Below are 9,752 nucleotides of genomic sequence, written 5' to 3' on the forward strand. Positions count from 1 at the left end.
CAATAAAAAATTATATTTAAAAAAAAAACAGTCATCAAAAGACTCCCAACCAAAAAAGCCTGGGACCAGATGGTTTCAGCTCAGAATTCTACAAAATTTTCAGAGAAGAACTAATATTAATACTTCTCAAATTATTTCACACAATAGAAATGGAAGGAACATTGCCAAACACTTTTTATGAGGTTACAATTACCCTGATACACAAACCACATAAAAACATTACAAGGAAAAAGAATTATAGACTAATATTACTCATGGTCATTGATGCAAAAATACTAAATAAAATATTGGCAAATTAAATCCAAGAACACATCAGAACCATCATCTACCATGATCAAGTCGGCTTCATCCCAGACATGCAGGGATGGTTCAACATACAAAAATCTGTCAATGTAATCCACCATATAAACAAACTGAAAAATAAAACCACATGATCATCCCATTAGATGCTGAAAAGGCCTTCGACAAAACACAACATCCCTTCATGATAAAGGTCTTGGAGAGAGCAGGGATACAAGGAACATACCTAAACATAATTAAGGCAATATACAGTAAGCCAACAGCCAACATCAAACTAAATGGAGAGAAACTCACAGTGATCCCACTGAAATCAGGAGCACGACAAAACTGTCCACTCTGTCCATATCTATTCAATATAGTTCTTGAGGTCCTAGCCAGAGCAATAAGACAATAAAAGGAGATCAAGAGAATACAAATTGGAAAAGAAGAAGTCAAACTCTCAATTTTTGTTGATGATATGATAGCTTACGTAAGCAACCCCAAAAATTCTACCAAGAAACTTCTACAACTCATAAACAATTTCAGTCATGTATCAGGATACAAGATTAACTCAAAAAATATCAGTAGCCCTCCTTTACAAAGATGATAAATGGGCTGAGAAAGAAATCAGATAACAAACTATCTTGGAGTAACACTAACTAAAGAAGTGGAAGACCTGTATGGCAAGAACTTTAAATCTTTGAAGAAAGAAATTGAAAAAGACACCAGAAAATGGAAAGATCTCCCATGCTCTTGGGTAGGTAGAATTAACATAGTAAAAAAATGGCAATCTTACCAAAACTAATTTATATATTCAATGCATTGCCCATCAAAATCCCAGCAAAATTCTTCACAGACCTCAAAAGAATGGTAATAAACTTCATATGAAAAGCAAAAATTCCAGGGTAGCTGAAACAATCCTATTCATAAAGGAACTTCTGGAGGCATCACAATTCATGACTTCAAACTCTACTACAGAGCTACAGTACTGAAAATAGCCTGGTATTGGCATAAAAACAGACAGGCAGACCAATGGAGCTGAACAGAAGACCCAGATATTAATCCACATACCTACGAACACCTGGTTTTGACAAAGATGCAAAAATATAAAATAGAAAGAAAAAAGCATATTCAACAAATGGTTCCGGTATAACTGGATATCAACATGTAGAAGAATGAAAAGAGATCCAAATCTACTGCCATGAACAAAACTCAAGTCCAAATGGATCAAAGACCTAACATAAAGCCAACAACACTAAATCTCATAGAAGAAAAAGTGACAAGTACACTTGAACATATTGGCACAGGAGACCATTTCTTAAATAGAACCCCAGCAGCACAGACACTGAGAGAAACAATTAATAAATAGGACCTCCTGAAACTGAGAAGCTTCTGTAAAGCAAAGGACATGGTCAACAAGACAAAACGACAGCCTACAAAATGGGAAAATATCTTCATCAGCCCCACATCAGACAGAGGTCTGATCTCCAAAATATACAAAGAACTCAAGAAATTTGTCATCAAAAAAAAATAATAATCATAAAAAATGAGGTGCAGACCTAAACAGAGAACTCTCAACAGAAGAATCTAAAATGGCTGAAAGACACTTAAGGAAATGCTCGACATCCTTAGCCATCAGAGAAAGGCAACTCAAAACATACACCTGTACTAGATCAAAAATACTGATGACAACTTATGCTGAAGAGGATGTGGGCTAAAGGAAACACTCCTGCATTACTGGTGGGAGTGCGAACTGGTACAGCCTTTTTGGATATCAGTATGGTGATTTCTCAGAAAATTAAGAAAAATCCTTCCTCAAGACCCAGCAATACCACTTTTGGGTATATACCCAAAGGATGCATAATTGTACCACAAGGACATGTACTCAACTATATTCATAGCAGTATTGTTTGTCATAGCCAGAACCTCAACCAAATGCCCCTCAACCAAAGAATGGATATGGAAAATGTGGTACATTTACTCACAGCAAGAAAAATATAATGAAATTTTGAAATTTTCAGGCAAATGGATGGATTTCAGGCATATTGAGTGAGGTAACCCAGACCCAGAAAGACAAATATCATATGTACTAACTCAAAAGTGGCTTTTAGACATAAAGCAAAGAAAACCAGCCTACAATTCACAATCCCAGAGAACCTAGACAACAATGAGGACCCTAAGAGAAACATACATGGGAAGTAGAAAAAGATAAGATCTCCTGAATAAATTGGGAGCATGGGGACCATGGGAAAGGATTGGAGGGGAGGGGAGAGACAGGGAGGGAAGTAAAGAAAAATGTAGAGATCAATAAAAGTCAATAAAAAAAGAATGAAGAGAGAATGTAGTGAGGTAAAGTTTGGCAAAGGGTCTTAAAGGAGCCTGCCTCCTCTGTTACTGCCAAAAACAATCCCCCATAGACAGTTAAAAAATGACTCATGAGCTAATCTGCCATATTTTGCATGTTCATAACACATGTTTAATAAATCTTTGGTCTTATCACATTTTACAGTTCAGAAAATTATCAATGCTTCTCAGGGTTCAACTCCAATGTCATGTCATGTCACTTTGAAAGATCAAAATTAGAGATTTGAACCAAGATGTGTGAGAGCAGAGCCCAAGAATTTAGCCACTATCATGGTCCCAAGATTGTAAATATGGCAGCGTTGAAATGACTTCAAGTCATATGGCCAAAAGCTGCCAATTTAGCTTAAGGAGGATCCAGCTAAGAGCTACCTAAAATAAAATAAAACAGCTTAAAAACACAAGTGTATACACAAATAAACATATCAATGCACCATAACTTTAGTTCCACATCAGATTAAAGTGGGCATGTTACTTAGTCACACATTTGTCTCTCTATGATCTGAATTCAGCCTAGGTGAAGACATGAATTTACACACAACTGATAAATACCACAATAGTGATCTCTCAAAAAGAAAAGTGGCCGGGCGGTGGTGGCGCACGCCTATAATCCCAGCACTCGGGAGGCAGAAGCAGGCGGATCTCTGGGAGTTCGAGGCCACCCTGGTCTACAAGAGCTAGTTCCAGGACGGGCACCAAAGCTACAGAGAAACCCTGTCTCAAAAAAACAAAAACAAAAACAAAAACAAAAACAAACAAACAAACAAAGTGCACTGTCGGGGCTAATGGCAGCCTGAGTGTGAGTGAGCGCGTGTGGGAGAAGGTGAGGCACGGACGGTGTGGGCGACGAGCAGAGCCTGCCCTGGCCGCCCCGGCCCCGCGCCCGCGGCAGCACGCACGGCCAATGGCGCGAGCGGGCGCCCGGGGAGCGCGGGGACAAGGGCGGACGCCTCTCCCCGCCCCCAGCGCGGCTCTGGACCACCCGGCTCTCCCCTGGATGCCCGGATGCCCGCGCGGGGCCTCCTGCCGTAGCCGCGTGTGGCGGGCTGGTGCTGCGGCCGGCGAGTGTAGCTCAGGGGCTGTGGCCGCCGCTGCCGCGCAGCCCGGTCTCAACGCTGCCCTCGGCCCCCCACCCCAGCACCCCGGCCTCGGAGGCTGTGACAATGGACTATGACTTTAAAGTGAAGCTGAGCAGCGAAGGGAGCGGGTCGAGGACCTGTTTGAATATGAGGGCTGCAAAGTTGGTCTAGGCACTTAACGGGCATGTCTACAAGGCGAAGAGGAAAGAGGGGAAGGACGATAAAGACTACACTTTAAACCAAATAGAAGGGGGCCTGGAGAGATGGCTTAGAGGTTAAGAGCATTGCCTGCTCTTCCAAAGGACCTGAGTTCGGTTCCTGGCAACCACATGGTGGCTCACAACCATCTGTAATGGGGGTCTGGTGCCCTCTTCCTGACTGCAGGCATCCACATACTGAATATTGTATACATAATAAATACATAAATATTTAAAAAGAAAACAAACAGAAGGAACTGGAATCTCTATATCGGCATGCAGAGATAGCATTACCTCGAGAGCTTAAGCACCCAAACGTCATCTCTCTTCAGAAGGTGTTTCTGTCTCATACTGGTCGGAAAGCATGGCTTCTCTTTGACAATGCTGAACATGACCTCTGGCATATAATTAAGTTTCCACAGAGCTTCAAAAGCCAACAAGAAGCCAGTTCGGTTACCTCGGGGAAAGGTGAAGTCATTGTTGTACCAGATCCTAGTAGGGTTTCATTATCTTCATGCCGACTGGGTGTTACACAGGGACTTGAAACCTGCTAATATTTTAGTTATGGGTGAAGGTCCTGAGCGAGGAAGAGTAAAAATTGCTGACATGGGCTTTGCCCGATTATTTAATTCACCTTTGAAGCCTTTAGCAGATTTGGATCCAGTGGTTGTAACATTCTGGTACCGAGCTCCAGAATTACTCCTTGGAGCACGACATTATACCAAAGCAATTGATATTTGGGCTATATGGTGTATATTTGCAGAACTACTAACGTCAGAACCAATATTTCACTGTCGACAAGAGGACATCAAAACTAGTAATCCTTATCACCATGACCAGCTGGACAGAATATTCAATGTAATGGATTCCCTACAGATAAAGATTGGGAAGATATAAAAGAAAAAAAAAAGATGCCCGAACATTCAACACTAATTTAAGATTTCAGAAGAAATACGTACACCAACTGCAGCCTTACCAAGTATATGGGAAAGCATAAAGTTAAACCTGATAGTAAAGCATTCCACTTGCTTCAGAAGTTGCTCACTATGGACCCAATAAAGCAAATTACCTCAGAGCAGGCCATGCAGGACCCCTACTTCCTAGAAGACCCACTTCCCACGTCAGATGTGTTTGCCGGTTGTCAGATCCCTTACCCCAAACGAGAATTTTTAACAGAAGAAGAACCCGGTGACAAAGGGGACAAAAAGAACCCCAGCAGCAGCAGGGCAATAACCACACTAATGGAACTGGCCGTCCAGGGAACCAGGACAGCGGCCACACACAGGGGCCACCCTTGAAAAAAGTGAGAGTTGTCCCTCCTACCACTACCGTAGGTGGACTCATCATGACCTCCGACTATCAGCGTTCCGATCCACCTGCTGCTTATCCCAACCCTGGACCAAGCACATCACAGCCCCAGAGCAGCATGGGATACTCAGCTACCTCCCAGCAGCCTCCACAGTACTCACATCAGACACATCGGTACTGAGCCATGCTGGAGTCCGTGGCTCATGCTGCAGGGCTGGCTGCAGCCCTCTGCGGGAACCTGGTGTGGGCCATGAGAATGTACTGTACAACCACATCTTCACAATATCCAGTAGCCAAGTTCCACCAGTTGTCACAGATTGGGGTGGTAGCTTCCAGGTTGTACCTAAGTTTGGAGTTAGACTTGAAAAGAAAAGAGATAGCACAATTGTGTCGTGGGTTTGCTACTTCCATAGTTTACTTGACAGGGTTCAGACTGACCAAGCATAGTTTTCAGTGACAGTCTGTAGCAGTTGAAGCTGTGGAATGTGCTAGGGCAAGCATTTGTCCTCGTGTGTGGTGACTTTCAGTGTAACAGCGTTATCTGACTAATAGTACACAGAGATGTAAGGTTTAAGTGGTGCTTGAAACACAGATTATGTTAACAAAATAACTGATACTTAAAAGATTATTTTGGTACACCTTTCTTTTTAGTGTCTTATTAATGGGTTGATTCATCTTCTACAGAAACCAGTGTTTTATGACCAAGAATATTGTTTGGATTGTTTTGAAAGTACAAAAGAACGACATAGTTTCTACTGGCAGGTTTCAGAACTCCCAAAGATTAATTTCCAACTAAGAGGTTTGTTTTTATTTTCAACCTATGACTTGACTGGTCTTAAAGCTGCTATTTGGTAGTAATTAAATATGTTGTCATTGATATAAACTAAAATGATTGTCACAGACAGTGTTTTATTTTTCTCGATGGTGTTGCTGATTTGTGAGCATGCTTTCTAATGAAAAAAGCATGAATGGTAACCTCCTTAAAAAGGCATGGCATCCAATTCACATTCTTTGTCCTGATTTTAAAGCTGGTTAGTGTAGTGCTGTTAAGATTTTATTCAGTTGACTTTCTTTTTAAAAAGTTGTTCGCACATTTTTTTTAGGGTGCCCTTACTTCAGCAAAGGAGAAGGAGTAGGAGAGCCTTAGAATTTTTGAGGGGAAAAATTATAAAAGCTATAACATACAACGTACTGTATCAAACTATTTTACATGAATGACACAAGTATTCTGAATAAAAAATTGAACATTGTTAAAAAAGAAAAAGAAAAGTGCATAGTACACACAGACATACAGCCAAGCCGTCAGAACACAAACCCAGAACATGCAAACACACTATAGAAGAGCAATGATTCTCAGACACATATAATCTATACCTGTCTTTCTTGTGGTTATACAAGTCAATTGCCTACTAAATACACTGTATTTATTCTTTATGTTTTCATAAATGTTATAAATTATCAATAAAATACAGCTCAAACATATTTTCCATGAATGCACAAATCTTGTGGCAACTGATAATTTTTCATCTTCTTCTGACCTGTTGCAACCCTTGATGAGATCAGACACCTTCTGTGCAAGCCTATTCCCTGAGCCCTTGCTGTCTGTTCACAAGGAACAGTATGCAGAAATCAGGAAGAAGTTCTCCTAACCAAAGGATCTATTGACTGCTGCATGTCTGTCTTCAAGCAGCAGAAAAATAGGGAAGATGTATATCTACCAACAGGAGTGATAGCCAGGGGGAAGCAGTCCAAGTTTCCACTGAGAAAGGGAGCCAGTGCAGACTGACTGCCTAATTCCCTTAATTGCCCATGGGACAGAGTCCATGATGGGACTAGATGGGCTGAGATATAGGAAAAAGTACACCTGACCTTGATGCTAGCACCATATAGCATCAGTGGCCATAGTCTCCTTGACTTCTGATACAACCAAATATGGTCTGAAGTGTATATTGATCCAGACAAAGCAGGGCGAGTGCCTCCTCGCCACCATCTCCTCATCTTCTTCCCCCATCCCCATTCTCCTCCTGACCATCCCCCGACCTTTTTCTCACCATCCCCCAGCACATAAAATAGTTAACTGAGAAACCAATATGAGTTAAACAGTGGCTGTTAACAGAAGACAAACTGCAGGCTTTAGAACAGCTAGCAGGTACAGGAGCAACTAGATGCTCACCATATTGAAGAATCAACCAGCCCTTGGAGTTCCCCTGTATTTGTTGTTAAAAAGAAATCTGGTAAATAGAGAATGGTGACAAATCTAAGAACTGTCAACAAGGTAATTCAACCTATGGACCCTCTACAATCTGTAATTCCTCTGCCTTTCAATTACCAAAAGGATGGCCTCTTACAGTTACTGATTTAAAAGATTGTTTCTTCACTATACCTTTACAAGAAAAGGACAGAGAAAAATTTGCCTTCACAGTGCCTACTTATTATAATTCTCAACCTACACTAGGAGATACTAGTGGACCATCATCCCACAGGGAATGCTCAATAGCCCTACCTATTCGAATACTTGGTAAGTCAGTCATTGGAAATAATACATAAACAGTTTCCTAAATCTATAATTTACCATTACAGGGATGACATTTTGCTATCTGATTCCAACATAGATACTTTAGAAAGAATGTTTGAAGAAGTAAAGAAAGTTTTGCCAAAATGGGGCCTACAAATTGCTCCTGAAAAAAAAATTACAGAGAGGAGATTCTGTCAATTACCTAGGTTATAAAATAGGTTTACAGAAAATTAGAACACAAAAGGCAAAAATTAGGAGAGACCAATTGTGGACTCAATGACTTTCAAAGATTGTTAGGAGACATTTCCAGTCTATGACCAGCCATAATAGTTCATTTAAACAAAACCTTAGATGGTGACAAAAACTTAAATAGTCCCGGATAATTAACAGCTGAAGCAGAAAAGGAATTGATTGTCATTGAATAAAAATTACAGGAGGCATATGAGAATATGATGAATCCAAATCTTAATTTCATTCTAATCATATTACCTTCCAGAATTTCCTGTACATGAATTTTAATGCAGAAGGAAGATATTATCTTGGAATGGATCTTGTTACCACAAAAACCAAGTAAAAAACTTAAAAACTTATGTGGAGAAGGTCTCTGAATTAATTATAAAAGAAAAACTGAGACTTTGTCAACTAGCAGGTATAGATCTGATAGCAGGACACTCTACAGGGTGTCATTCTGCCTCCATAGAGTCCGCACAAAGAGACCTCGCTGACATAATTGCCAAGATGTGCTTCAGGTAGCTGAATCCAGCTCACCTCAACCAGGAATCCCACCTGCCCTGAAGCACAAATGCTGAGCTGCTTCCAAACCTGGGACACAGACAGATGCCCTGCTGAACTGAACTGACTATGGCAACTACAATTTTCTGCAGTTTGAATTCTGTTTGCTTTGGAGCTAAGATGCAGACTAAACATCTGACTGTTTTAATCTTTGGGACACAAAACTCATTTTGATTAAAATACTAACCCCTCTTCACTTAGGAAGGGGGCCGACTGGGGGTTGGACTGTTGCTCAGAGACTAGAATTGGTATTTAATAACAACAATGTCTGTCATTGTGCTCTTACTGGAATTGACCTGATGATATTTGTAACTGTTTATAGATGTTGGAAAAAGTTTGACACACCCTGTAGAGTATTTGGGTTTAATACATATGTTAAGAATTTTAGATTTTGATCCCTTTACACTGCCCTAAAAGAGAAATGTTGTTTTTATACTGATAACACTGGGATAGTCAGAGATAGCATGGCTAAGGTCAGAGAGGGATTAGAGCGTAGAAGAAAGCAGAGAGAGCAAAAGGAAGGATGGCTCAAAAACTGGTTCTCCACCTCCCTCTTGGTCACCACCCTCTTACCTTCCCTTTTGGGACCCCTTTTAGGATTTTTATTATTGATGGCTTTTGGACTGTGGGCCCTTAATAGGCTCACTAAATTCATTCGCAAGCAGGTAGATTCCCTGGCATCCAAGCCCATTCAGGTCCATTACCACCGGCTTAATCTGGCTGATTGAGGGCTAGCAGAGCCCTTTGAGAGCGAGTCTCCTACTGGAGCCACATAAAACCCAGAGATATGTGTGCCTGTCCACAATAGGCATTGGCACCAGCAAAAGGGGTGCGAGGCAAAGCACTGCAGGGAGAGGACCATGCATTCTGTATCTGGGTCTCCTGAGGAACATGCCTGATTGCATAGAGGTTGATGTCCAGAGATATTGATATAAAAATCTAGATCCTCTCCTCCCCAAAAAGACATCTGTAACTATGAAAAGAAAATTCTTCCACCAAGTTGGAAAGAATTTTCCCCCACTAATTAAACACGGGAGGATCGGGCCTCTGTTCCCCCCCACTGGTTAATGCCTGCTCATCTGCCAGATGACCTTTAACTTGCCTCATTCTAATACTTAAAAAGGGCGGACATGCCAGAAGCAAAGGCCTGTATTTTGAGATCTGCAATTTGGTTACAGCCATCTTAAGCTCACAAGTTAAGAAGCTGGGCGGTGGTGGCAC

At 41.2% G+C, this 9,752-nt stretch overlaps 1 pseudogene; it reads left to right on the top strand.

The window, feature by feature from the left end:
• Positions 1–3,803: 3,803 nt before the first annotated feature.
• LOC126495815 (cyclin-dependent kinase 8-like) lies at positions 3,804–5,405 on the top strand (annotated as a pseudogene).
• The last annotated feature ends 4,347 nt before the right edge of the window (positions 5,406–9,752 follow it).

Source organism: Alexandromys fortis, unplaced genomic scaffold (genome assembly GCF_014885135.2).
Source record: "Alexandromys fortis isolate MF-2015 unplaced genomic scaffold, M_Fortis_MF-2015_v1.1 scaffold_632, whole genome shotgun sequence".
NCBI classification, from domain to species: domain Eukaryota; kingdom Metazoa; phylum Chordata; class Mammalia; order Rodentia; family Cricetidae; genus Alexandromys; species Alexandromys fortis.